Here is an 11,841-nt window from a genome sequence, read left to right as displayed (position 1 = left end):
GAATCGAACCTGGAACCCTGGAGCTGTGAAGCAATTGTGCTATCCACAATGCTACCGTGCCGCCCTTAGTGTCCAAAAAGGTCGGGCGGGGTTACGGGGAGAGGCTGGAGATGTGGGCTAAAGTAGGGTGCTCTTTCCAAGGGCTGGTGCAGACTCGTTGGGCCGAATGGCCTGCTTCTGCACTGTAAATTCGATGAAATCTATGAAAGTGGGTGTTGAGGACAAAATCTCCAAATTTGCAGATGATACTGAGCTCGGGAGGGTGGTGAATTGTGAGGATGACGCTGAGCAACTTCAGAGGGTCGTTGACAAGTTGGCCAAATGGACACCTGGCAGATGCATTTTGGTGGAAGAAACATGGGGAGACAATCGAGGCTCAATGGTACAACATTGAGGGGAGTACAGGAGCACAGGGACGTCGGGGTTCAAGTGCTTCATTCTCTGAAGGTGGCCAGGCAAGTTGAAACTGTTGTTAAGAGGGCTGACAGCATCCTTGGGTTTATAAATAGAGGCACAGAGTATAAAAGCAAGGAAGTGATGCTACACCTCTACAAATCATTGGTCAGACCACATTTGGAGTGTTGTGTTCAGTTCTGGGCATCTTATTTAAGGAAGGATGTTAAAGCCCTGGAGAGAGTGCGGAGGAGATTTACTAGAATTATACCAGGAATGAGGAATTTTAGATACAAGGAAAGATTGGAGAAATTGGGCTTGTTCTCCTTGGGGCAGAGAAGATTAAGAGGCGACCTTATTGAGGTGATCAAAATTCTGAACAATTTTGACAGGGTAAAGAAGGATATTGTGTTTCCGCTGGTTGGTATGTCAGTGACCAGGGGGGTCACAATTTCAAGTTGGTCAGCAAGAGAGCTCGTAGTGAGGTGAGGAGAAACTTCTTTACTCAGAGAGTTGTTGGGGTTTGGAATGTGCTGCCTGGGAGAGTGGTGGAGGCAGATTCCACAGGAGGTTTCAACAGAGAGCTGGACATATATTTGAAAGTGATAAGTGTTAATGGCCTCTGTCAATCGCGTACATCAGGTGCGAGTGACTCACGAGCGATTCTCCGTCAGCGGCGCAAGTCCTGATTTCCGGGTACATGGCCATTCTCCGCCCCCACGATTTTGGCACAGAGGCTCGGAGAATCCTGCCCCATGTCCCTTCCTGCCGCACTCTGGACAGCATCTCCCTGATTCCTACCTCGCTTAGAATCATAGAATTTACAGTGCAGAAGGAAGTCGTTCAGCCGATCGTGTCTGCACCGGCCTTTGGAAAGAGCACCCTACTAAGCCACAACTCCACCCCATCCCTGTAACCCTTTTCACAGTAACGTCATTACAGTGTTAATGTAAGCCTACTTGTGACAATAAAGATTATTATTATTGTCACGCAGACTGTTAGATTTGGCAAGAACATTGCAGTTAACATTACCTGAGATAACATTTAAAGTTGCCTGAGATACAGTTTGACTCATTGGAAATGGCAAAAATTGCAAATCAAACAAATGGAACATGAGAAAGAATTAAAGCAGCTTGAATATGAAAGAGAGAGAGCGGAAAGAGAAAGAGAGAGAAGGGAACAAGAAAAGGAGAGAGAAGAAAGGAGAAAAGAAAGAATAACCGTAGCAGAACAAAAAGAAAGAGAGGGAGATACAGATCATTGAAAAAGATAAAGAGAGAGAGTTTGAACTTCAGAAAATGGCCATGAAACATGACAGTCAGTTAAAATTGGCAGACGTGAAGGGAAACGTACAGTTGGATGATAGTGATGAGGATAGTGCAGGGATCCCTCGTGGCCGTTCCCCTTCAAAACAAGTATACCGTTTTGGATGCTGTTGGGGGGGATGACCTACCGGGGGAAGGCCCTAGCGGCCAGGTCTCTGGCACTGAGTCTGGCTCTGGGGCTCATAAGGGAAGGGGGGAGAATAGAAAAGCAATAGTTGTAGGAGATTCCATGGTTAGGGGAATAGATAGGAGATTCTGTGGTCGCGAGCGAGACTCCCGGAAGGTATGTTGCCTCCCGGGTGCCAGGGCCAGGGATGTCTCGGATCGTGTCTTCAGGATCCTTAAGGGGGAGGGGGAGCAGCCATAAGTCGTGGTGCACATTGGTACCAACGACATAGGTAGGAAAAGGGGTGTGGAGGTAATAAACAAGTTTAGGGAGTTAGGCTGGAAGTTGAAAGCCAGGACAGACAGAGTTGTCATCTCTGGTTTGTTGCCGGTGCCACGTGATAGCGAGGCTCGGGATAGGGAGAGAGTGCAGTTGAATACGTGGCTGCAGGAATGGTGTAGGAGGGAGGGCTTCAGGTATTTGGATAATTGGAGCGCATTCTGGGGAAGGTGGGACCTGTACAAGCAGGACGGGTTGCATCTGAAACAGAGGGGCACCAATATCCTGGGAGGGAGGTTTTCTAGTACTCTTCGGGAGGGTTTAAACTAATTTGGCAGGGGAATGGGAAACGGATTTGTAGTCCAGCACTAAGGTAGCCGATATTCAGGACGCCAAAGCGTGTAATGAGGCAGTGGGGAAGGGAACACTGACAAAGGAGAGTACTTGCAGGCACGGAGATGGGTTGAAGTGTGTATACTTCAACGCAAGAAGCATCAGGAATAAGGTGGGTGAACTTGAGGCATGGATCGGTACTTGGGACTACGATGTGGTGGCCATCACGGAAACGTGGATAGAAGAGGGGCAGAAATGGTTGTTGGAGGTCCCTGGTTATAGATGTTTCAATAAGATTAGGGAGGGTGGTAAAAGAGGTGTGGGGTTGCATTATTAATTAGAGATAGTATAACAGCTGCAGAAAGGCAGTTCGAGGAGTATCACCCAATTGACGTAGTATGGGTTGAAGTCAGAAATATGAAAGGAGCAGTCACCTTGTTAGGAGTTTTCTATAGGCCCCCCAATAGTAGCAGAGATTTGGAAGGAACAGATTGGGAAACAGATTTTGGAAAGGTGCAGAAGTCATAGAGTAGTAGTCATGGGCGACTTTAACTTCCCAAATATTGAGTGGAAACTCTTTAGATCAAATAGTTTGGATGGGGTGGTGTATGTGCAGTGTGTCCAGGAAGCTTTTCTAACACAGTATGTAGATTGTCCGACCAGAGGAGGGGCAATATTGGATTTAGTACTGGGTAATGAACCAGGGCAAGTGATAGATTTGTTAGTGGGGGAGCATTTTGGAGATAGTGACCACAATTCTGTGACTTTCACTTTAGTAATGAAGAGGGATAGGTATGTGCAACAGGGCAAGGTTTACAATTGGGGGAAGGGTAAATACGATGTTGTCAGACAAGAATTGAAGTGCATAAGTTGGGAACATAGGCTGGCAGGGAAGGACACAAGTGAAATGTGGAACTTGTTCAAGGAACAGGTGCTACGTGTCCTTAGAATCATAGAATCATAGACGTTTACAGCATGGAAACAGGCCCTTCGGCCCAACCAGTCCATGCCGCCCAGTTTTTTACCATTAAAGCTAGTCCCAGTTGCCCGCACTTTGCCCATAACCCTCTATACCCATCTTACCCATGTAACCATCTAAATGCTTTTTGAAAGTCACAATTGTACCCGCTTCTACTACTACCTCTGGCAGCCCATTCCAGACACTCACTACCCTCTGAGTGAAGAATTGATATGTATGTCCCTGTCAGGCAGGGAAGAGATGGTCGAGTCTGGGAACCATGGTTGACAAGAGAGGTTGAATGTCTTGTTAAGAGGAAAAAGGTGACTTATGTAAGGCTGAGGAAACAAGGTTCAGACAGGGCATTGGAGGGATACAAGATAGCCAGGAGGGAACGGAAGAAAGGAATTAGGAGAGCTAAGAGAGGGCATGAACAATCTTTGGCGGGTAGGATCAAGGAAAACCCCAAGGCCTTTTACACATCTGTGAGAAATATGAGAATGACTAGAGCGAGAGTAGGTCCGATCAAGGACAGTAGCGGGCGATTGTGTATTGAGTCTGAAGAGATAGGAGAGGTCTTGAACGAGTACTTTTCTTCTGTATTTACAAATGAGCGGGGCGATATTGTTGGAGAGGACAGTGTGAAACAGATTGGTAAGCTCGAGGAAATACTTGTTAGGAAGGAAGATGTGTTGGTCATTTTGAAAAACTTGAGGATAGACAAGTCCCCCGGGCCTGACGAGATATATCCAAGGATTCTATGGGAAGCAAGAGATGAAATTGCAGAGCCGTTGGCAATGATCTTTTCGTCCTCACTGTCAACAGGGGTGGTACCAGGGGATTGGAGAGTGGCGAATGTCGTGCCCCTGTTCAAAAAAGGAACTAGGGATAACCCTGGGAATTATAGGCCAGTTAGTCTTACTTCGGTGGTAGGCAAAGTAATGGAAAGGGTCCTGAAGGATAGGATTTCTGAGCATCTGGAAAGACACTGCTTGATTAGGGATAGTCAGCACGGATTTGTGAGGGGTAGGTCTTGCCTTACAAGTCTTATTGAATTCTTTGAGGAGGTGACCAAGCATGTGGATGAAGGTAAAGCAGTGGATGTAGTGTACATGGATTTTAGTAAGGCATTTGATAAAGTTCCCCATGGTAGGCTTATGCAGAAAGTAAGGAGGCATGGAATAGTGGGAAGTTTGGCCAGTTGGATAACAAACTGGCTAACCGATAGAAGTCAGAGAGTGGTGGTGGATGGTAAATATTCAGCCTGGATCCCAGTTACCAGTGGCGTACCACAGGGATCAGTTCTGGGTCCTCTGCTGTTTGTGATTTTCATTAATGACTTGGATGAGGCAGTTGAAGGGTCGGTCAGTAAATTTGAAGACGATACGAATATTGGTAGAGTTGTGGATAGTAAAGAGGGCTGTTGTCGGCTGCAAAGAGACATAGATAGGATGCAGAGCTGGGCTGAGAAGTGGCAGATGGAGTTTAACCCTGAAATGTGTGAGGTTGTCCATTTTGGAAGGACAAATATGAATGCGGGATACAGGGTTAACGGTGGAGTTCTTGGCAATGTGAAGGAGCAGAGAGATCTTGGGGTCTATGTTCATACATCTTTGAAAGTTGCCACTCAAGTGGATAGAGTTGTGAAGAAGGCCTATGGTGTGCTCGCGTTCATTAACAGAGGGATTGAATTTAAGAGCCGTGAGGTGATGATGCAGCTGTACAAAACTTTGGTAAGGCCACATTTGGAGTACTGTGTACAGTTCTGGTCACCTCATTTTAGGAAGGATGTGGAAGCTTTGGAAAAGGTGCAAAGAAGATTTACCAGGATGTTGCCTGGAATGGAGAGTAGGTCTTACAAGGAAAGGTTGAGGGTGCTAGGCCTTTTCTCATTAGAACGGAGAAGGATGAGGGGCGACTTGATAGAGGTTTATAAGATGATCAGGGGAATAGATAGAGTAGACAGTCAGAGACTTTTTCCCCGGGTGGAACAAACCATTACAAGGGGACATAAATTTAAGGTGAAAGGTGGAAGATATAGGAGGGATATCAGAGGTAGGTTCTTTACCCAGAGAGTAGTGGGGGCATGGAATGCACTGCCTGTGGAAGTAGTTGAGTCGGAAACATTAGGGACCTTCAAGCAGCTATTGGATTGGTACATGGATTACGGTAAAATGATATAATGTAGGTTTATTTGTTCTTAAGGGCAGCACGGTAGCATTGTGGATAGCACAATTGCTTCACAGCTCCAGGGTCCCAGGTTCGATTCCGGCTTGGGTCACTGTCTGTGCGGAGTCTGCACGTCCTCCCCGTGTCTGCGTGGGTTTCCTCCGGGTGCTCCGGTTTCCTCCCACAGTCCAAAGATGTGCGGGTTAGGTGAATTGGCCAATGATCAATTGCCCTTAATGTCCAAATTGCCCTTGGTGTTGGGTGGAGGTGTTGAGTTTGGGTAGGGTGCTCTTTCCAAGAGCCGGTGCAGACTCAAAGGGCCGAATGGCCTCCTTCTGCACTGTAAATTCAATGATAATCTATGATTAATCTAGGACAAAGGTTCGGCACAACATTGTGGGCCGAAGGGCCTGTTCTGTGCTATATTTTCTATGTTCTATGTTCTATGATAGTGACAAAGAGCGTCAAAGTCAAAGTCTTGGTGGGAATCTATTTAAATATGTCCAAGCATTGCCAAGGTTTGACGAGAAGGAGGTAGAAGCCTTTTTCATTTCATTTGAGAAGGTAGCTAAACAAATGAAATGGCCACAGGACATATGGGTATTACTGATTCAAACAAAGGTGGTAGGTAGAGCTAATGAAGTGTTTGCGTCACTACCAGAGGAGGTATCTGAGACGTATGAGGAGGTGAAAAAATCCATCTTAGGTGCATATGAGCTAGTGCCTGAAGCCTACAGACAAAGGTTTAGAAATTTAAGGAAAGAATTTGGTCAAACATACATGAAGTTTAAAAGGCTCAAACAGAGTAATTTTGACAGGTGGATAAGGGCTTTGAAAATAGACCAAATGTATGAAGCTCTCAGAGAAATTATACTTTTGGAGGAGTTTAAAAATTTAATTCCTGATGTAGTGAGAACTCATGTGGAAGAGCAGCGGGTTAAAACTGCGAGGTTAGCAGCAGAAATGGCAGATGATTATGAATTAGTTCATAAATCAAAGTTTGGTTTCCGACATCAGTTTCAGTCGGTGAGGGATAGAAACTTGGGACATGAGAAATACTCAAGTGGTAAAGGTAAAGGTGATCTGATGTGAGATAATAAGGAGAGTGTACCTCAGATTTAAAAAGAAATCCAGGAGGGTGGAAAAGAAATGAAAAGGTTCAAATGTTTTCACTGTAAAAAAACTAGGCCATGTAAAGTCACAGTGTTGGTGGTTGAAGAAAAGCACTGGGAAGGCTGATGTAGTAAAACAGGATAAGACAGTGGGGTTTGTTAAAGTGGTAAAGGAAAGCCCAAGTGAAGCGAAGTGCAAAAGATTGTACAGCCTGATCAAGAGGTGATTGATACGAAGGTGCCAGATCTCTTTAAAGAATTTACTTGTGTGGCTAAAGTTTACTCATGTGTATCAGGAGGAGCAGGTAAAGAAGTCACAATTTTAAGAGGTACGGGAGCTAGTCAATCTTTAATGATAAGAGATGAGGAGGTATGTAGTTTGGGAAGAATGTTGCCAGAAAAGATGTGGAATTCAGGGTGAGAGCGAGGGAACCGTGGTTTACTAAAGCAGTCGAAACACTTGTCAAGAGGAAGAAGGAGGCTTATGTAAAGATGATGTGGAGATGCCGGCGTTGGACTGGGGTGAGCACAGTAAGAAGTCTTCCAACACCAGGTTAAAGTCCAACAGGTTTGTTTCGATGTCACTAGCTTTCGGAGCGCTGCTCCTTCCTCAGGTGAATGAAGAGGTATGTTCCAGAAACATATATATATATGAATCCGTCTATATATATGTTTCTGGAACATACCTCTTCATTCACCTGAGGAAGGAGCAGCTCTCCGAAAGCTAGTGACATCGAAACAAACCTGTTGGACTTTAACCTGGTGTTGTAAGACTTCTTACTATGTAAAGATGAGACATGAAGGTTCAGTTAGGGCGCTCGAGAGTTACAAGTTAGCTAGGAAGGACCTAAAGAGAGAGCTAAGAAGAGCCAGGAGGGGACACGAGAAGTCTTTGGCAGGTCGGATCAAGGATAACCCTAAAGCTTTCTATAGATATGTCAGGAATAAAAGAATGACTAGGGTAAGAGTAGGGCCAGTCAAGGACAGTAGTGGGAAGTTGTGCGCAGAGTCCAAGGAGATAGGAGAGGTGCTAAATGAATATTTTTCGTCAGTATTCACACAGGAAAAAGACAATGTTGTCGAGGAGAATACTGAGATTCAGACTACTAGACTAGAAGGGCTTGAGGTTCATAAGGAGGAGGTGTTAGCAATTCTGGAAAGTGTGAAAATAGCTAAGTCCCCTGGGCCGGATGGGATTTATCCTAGGATTCTCTGGGAAGCTAGGGAGGAGATTGCTGAGCCTTTGGCTTTGTTCTTTAAGTCAACTTTGTCTACAGGAATAGTGGCAGAAGACTGGAGGATAGTAAATGTTGTCCCCTTGTTCAAGAACGGGAGTAGAGACAACCCCGGTGACCAGTGAGCCTTACTTCTGTTGTGGACAAAGTCTTGGAAAGGTTTATAAGAGATAGGATGTTTAATCATCTGGAAAGGAATAACTTGATTAGAGATAGTCAACACGGTTTTGTGAAGGGTAGGTCATGCCTCACAAACCTTATTGAGTTCTTTGAGAAGGTGACCAAACAGGTGGATGAGGGTAAAGCAGTTGATGTCGTGTATATGGATTTCAGTAAAGCGTTTGATAAGGTTCCCCACGGTGGGCTATTGCAGAAAATACGGAGGCATGGGATTCAGGGTGATTTAGCAGTTTGGATCAGAAATTGGCTAGCTGGAAGAAAGCAAAGGGTGGTGGTTGATGGGAAATGTTCAGACTGACAGTACAGGCCCTTCGGCCCTCGATGTTGCGCCGACCTGTGAAACCATGCTGTAGCCCATCTACACTATTCCCTTATCGTCCATATGTCTATCCAATAACCATTTGAATGCCCTTAGTGTTGGCGAGTCCACTACTGTTATAGGCAAGGCATTCCATGCCCTTACTACTCTCTGAGTAAAGAACCTACCTCTGACATCTGTCCTATATCTTTCTCCCTTCAATTTAAAGCTATGTCCCCTCATGCTAGACATCACCATCTGAGGAAAAAGGCTCTCACTGTCCACCCTATCCAATCCTCTGATCATCTTGTATGCCTCAATTAAGTCACCTCTTAACCTTCTTCTCTCTGACGAAAACAGCCTTCCCTCATAAGATCTTCCCTCCATACCAGGCAACATTCTAGTAAATCTCCTCTGCACCCTTTCCAATGCTTCCACATCCTTCCTATAATGTGGCGACCGGAATTGCACGCAATACTCCAAATGCGGCCGCACCAGAGTTTTGTACAGCTGCAACATGACCTCATGGTTCCAAAACTCAATCCCTCTACCAATGAAAGCTAACACACCGTACGCCTTCTTAACAACCCTCTCAACCTGGGTGGCAACTTTCAGGGATCTATGTACATGGACATCGAGATCTCTCTGCTCATCCACACTGCCAAGAATCTTACCATTACCATTAGCCCAGTACTCTGTCTTCCTGTTTTTCCTTCCAAAATGAATCACCTTACACTTTTCTGCATCAAACTCCATTTGCCACCTCTCAGCCCAGCACTGCAGCTTATCTATGTCCCTATCAGTTAAAACATCTGATGGAGTTATTCGATCGACTTCTGGAGGCGGGTTTGAAAAGCCCGAATCACTTTCCTTGAGGAGTTTCCGATACCCTCGAGACAAAGGGAAATAATGCGATTTCTTGGCATGAGTGGGTTTGATCGATCATTTGTGCAAACATTTTGTAGTGTGATTGCTCCACTGATGGACTTGCTGAAGAACCGTCGCAAAGTTCAATGGACAGCGGACTTTCAACAGGTATTTGACTGCCTGAAAACTGTGATAACCAAAGCTCCTGTGCTGGGGAATTACAAGGGACTCTAGGATCAGATTGTACTAAATTATCTGACTTTAAAGAGAAATGCCGAGGCGTAGAGAAATGGATGGATCGTGCAAGGACCTTCTTGTTCAAAGCGACGGTCAATGAAGACGAATTTCAGTTGGAGGAAGAAGGAAAAAATGGATTATATTATTGTATCTGTTGGTGTGTGGTTTTTTTTTGAACAAAAAGTATATTTACTGTGGCATTTCTTAAAGGATGGTGAAAAGGCGAAAAATGAAACCATCTTGAAGTTGATGGGTTTTTCTTTTCTTGGGGGGGAGGTGTCACGTGAGAGTACCCTTTAAGAAATGGGTGTTTAAGAAATGTACCTTTAAGAAATGGAGCTGCTCATGTTACTGGAGTGATGTCAGAGTGTGGGCGGAGCTGAGCTCCACTTCTGCTTTTTTAGTTTCAGTTCGAGAATAGCTTGGGTGTGTCTGTGTTCTGTCTGTGAGCTGCACTGCTGTTGATCTCTGCCATCCAAAGACTATCTGTGGATCATTTGGAGAACTCAGAATTGTAAAAAGGTCTCAGTATTGAATATAAATCTAATGTGCTCCTGTTTGAAGGTTTGTTAAGTCTTTTTGGATGGTAAAAAGGACAGCATACAGGTTATTTAGTGTTTTATTATTTGGGGATGTATTTGATTTATTGGTTGCTAAGATGTTCACTGTTTGTTTTAAAAAGGTTAACTTGAGTTCATAGAATAAACATTGTTTTGTTTTAAAAACCACTAGTCCATTTTCTGCTGTACCACACCTGTAGAGTGGGCCGTGTGCTCCCCATACCACAATCTGTTAAAAGTTGACCCTGTGGGTCAGATGAACTCCATGATACACTTTGGGATTCTCTAAACCCTGGCCCATAACATTATTATTATTATAACCCAGTAACCCCACCTAACCTTTTGGACAATAACGGAGTTTATCCTGGCCAATCCACCTAAACTGCACATCTTTGGACTGTGGCAGGAAACCGGAGCACCCGGAGGAAACCCAAGCAGACACGGGGAGAACGTGCAGACTCCGCACAGACAGTCTTCTTGTCTTCTCTATTTCATGAGCAGCCCGGTAGCACAGTGTTTAGCACTGTTGCTTCACAGCTCCAGGTTCAATTCCCGGCTTGGGTCACTGTCCGCGCGGAGTGTGCGCGTTCTCCCCGCGTCTGCGTGGGTTTCCTCCGGTTTCCTCCCACAGTCCAAAGATGTGCGGGTTAGGTGGATTGGCCATACTAAATTGCCTTTAGTGTCCAAAAAGATTGGGTGGGGTTACTGGGTTATGGGGATAGGGTGGAGGTGTGGGCTTGGGTAGGGTGCTCTTTCCGAGGGCTGGTGCAGACTCGGTGGGCTGAATGGCCTCCTTCTGTACTGTAAATTCTATGATTCTATGATCAAATCTGCCCCAATTGGATCGCTTGGCCGCAGCATTTAGTTTAAAACCCTTTCTCCTCCCATTATCTGACTTGTCAGACCACTGGTGCCAGCACAGTTGAGGTGAAGGCAGTCTCAATGGTGCTGTCCCCCTTGCCCCAGTGCTGATGCCAGTGTCCCATGAACTAAAACGCATTTCTCCCACACCAATCTGACACTCTCATCATATTTACTCGGCGTCAGTTAGCTCGTGGCTCAGGTAGTCATCCAGAGATTATTAACACCTTTGAGGTTCTGCTTTTTAATTTAGCCCTTAGATGCTCATACATTCTCAGCAGAGGCCTCTTTGCTCATTCTACCCATGTCATTGGCACCGCCATGGACCACGATCCCTGGACCTTCCCTCCCAATGCAACACTTATCTGGCTTCTTGAACCATGGCCAGTTTGCTGATCCGCCCTGCAACCATTGCTTTCCAAATGTAAGCTAGGGAACCTCAAACATTTTTTACAAAGTCTGAGGCTCCTCCACTTCTACCGGGCCCCATACTTCCCTCACTCGCAAACGGACCCCCCTGTCCCTGACCACTGACCAAATGCGAAGACCCTGACCTAAGGGGTGTGACTTCTCCCAGGTACAAAGTGTCTGGGAAAATTTCACCTCCGTTTCACCTCCCTCCAGTCCCCCGGTCCCCTTTCTACCTGATAGTCCAGATGTTGCTGATTATCTCTGTGTCCCCTTTCTATCCGTTGGTCCAGATGTTGTTGACTGTCTCTAAGTCTCCTTTCTACCTGATCATCCAGATGTTGCTGACTGTCTCTGGGTCTCCTTTCTACCTGATCATCCAGCTGTTGCTGAATGTCTCCAGGTCCCCTTTCTACCTGATCATCCAGATGTTGCTGATTGTCTCTGTCCCCTTTCTACCTGATCATCCAGATGTTACTGACTGTCTCTGAGTCCCCTTTCTACCTGATCATCCAGATGT

The sequence above is a fragment of the Scyliorhinus torazame genome, chromosome 3 (genome assembly GCF_047496885.1).
Source record: "Scyliorhinus torazame isolate Kashiwa2021f chromosome 3, sScyTor2.1, whole genome shotgun sequence".
Classification (NCBI taxonomy): Eukaryota; Metazoa; Chordata; class Chondrichthyes; order Carcharhiniformes; family Scyliorhinidae; genus Scyliorhinus; species Scyliorhinus torazame.
Note: the sequence above shows the minus strand (reverse complement) of the source record.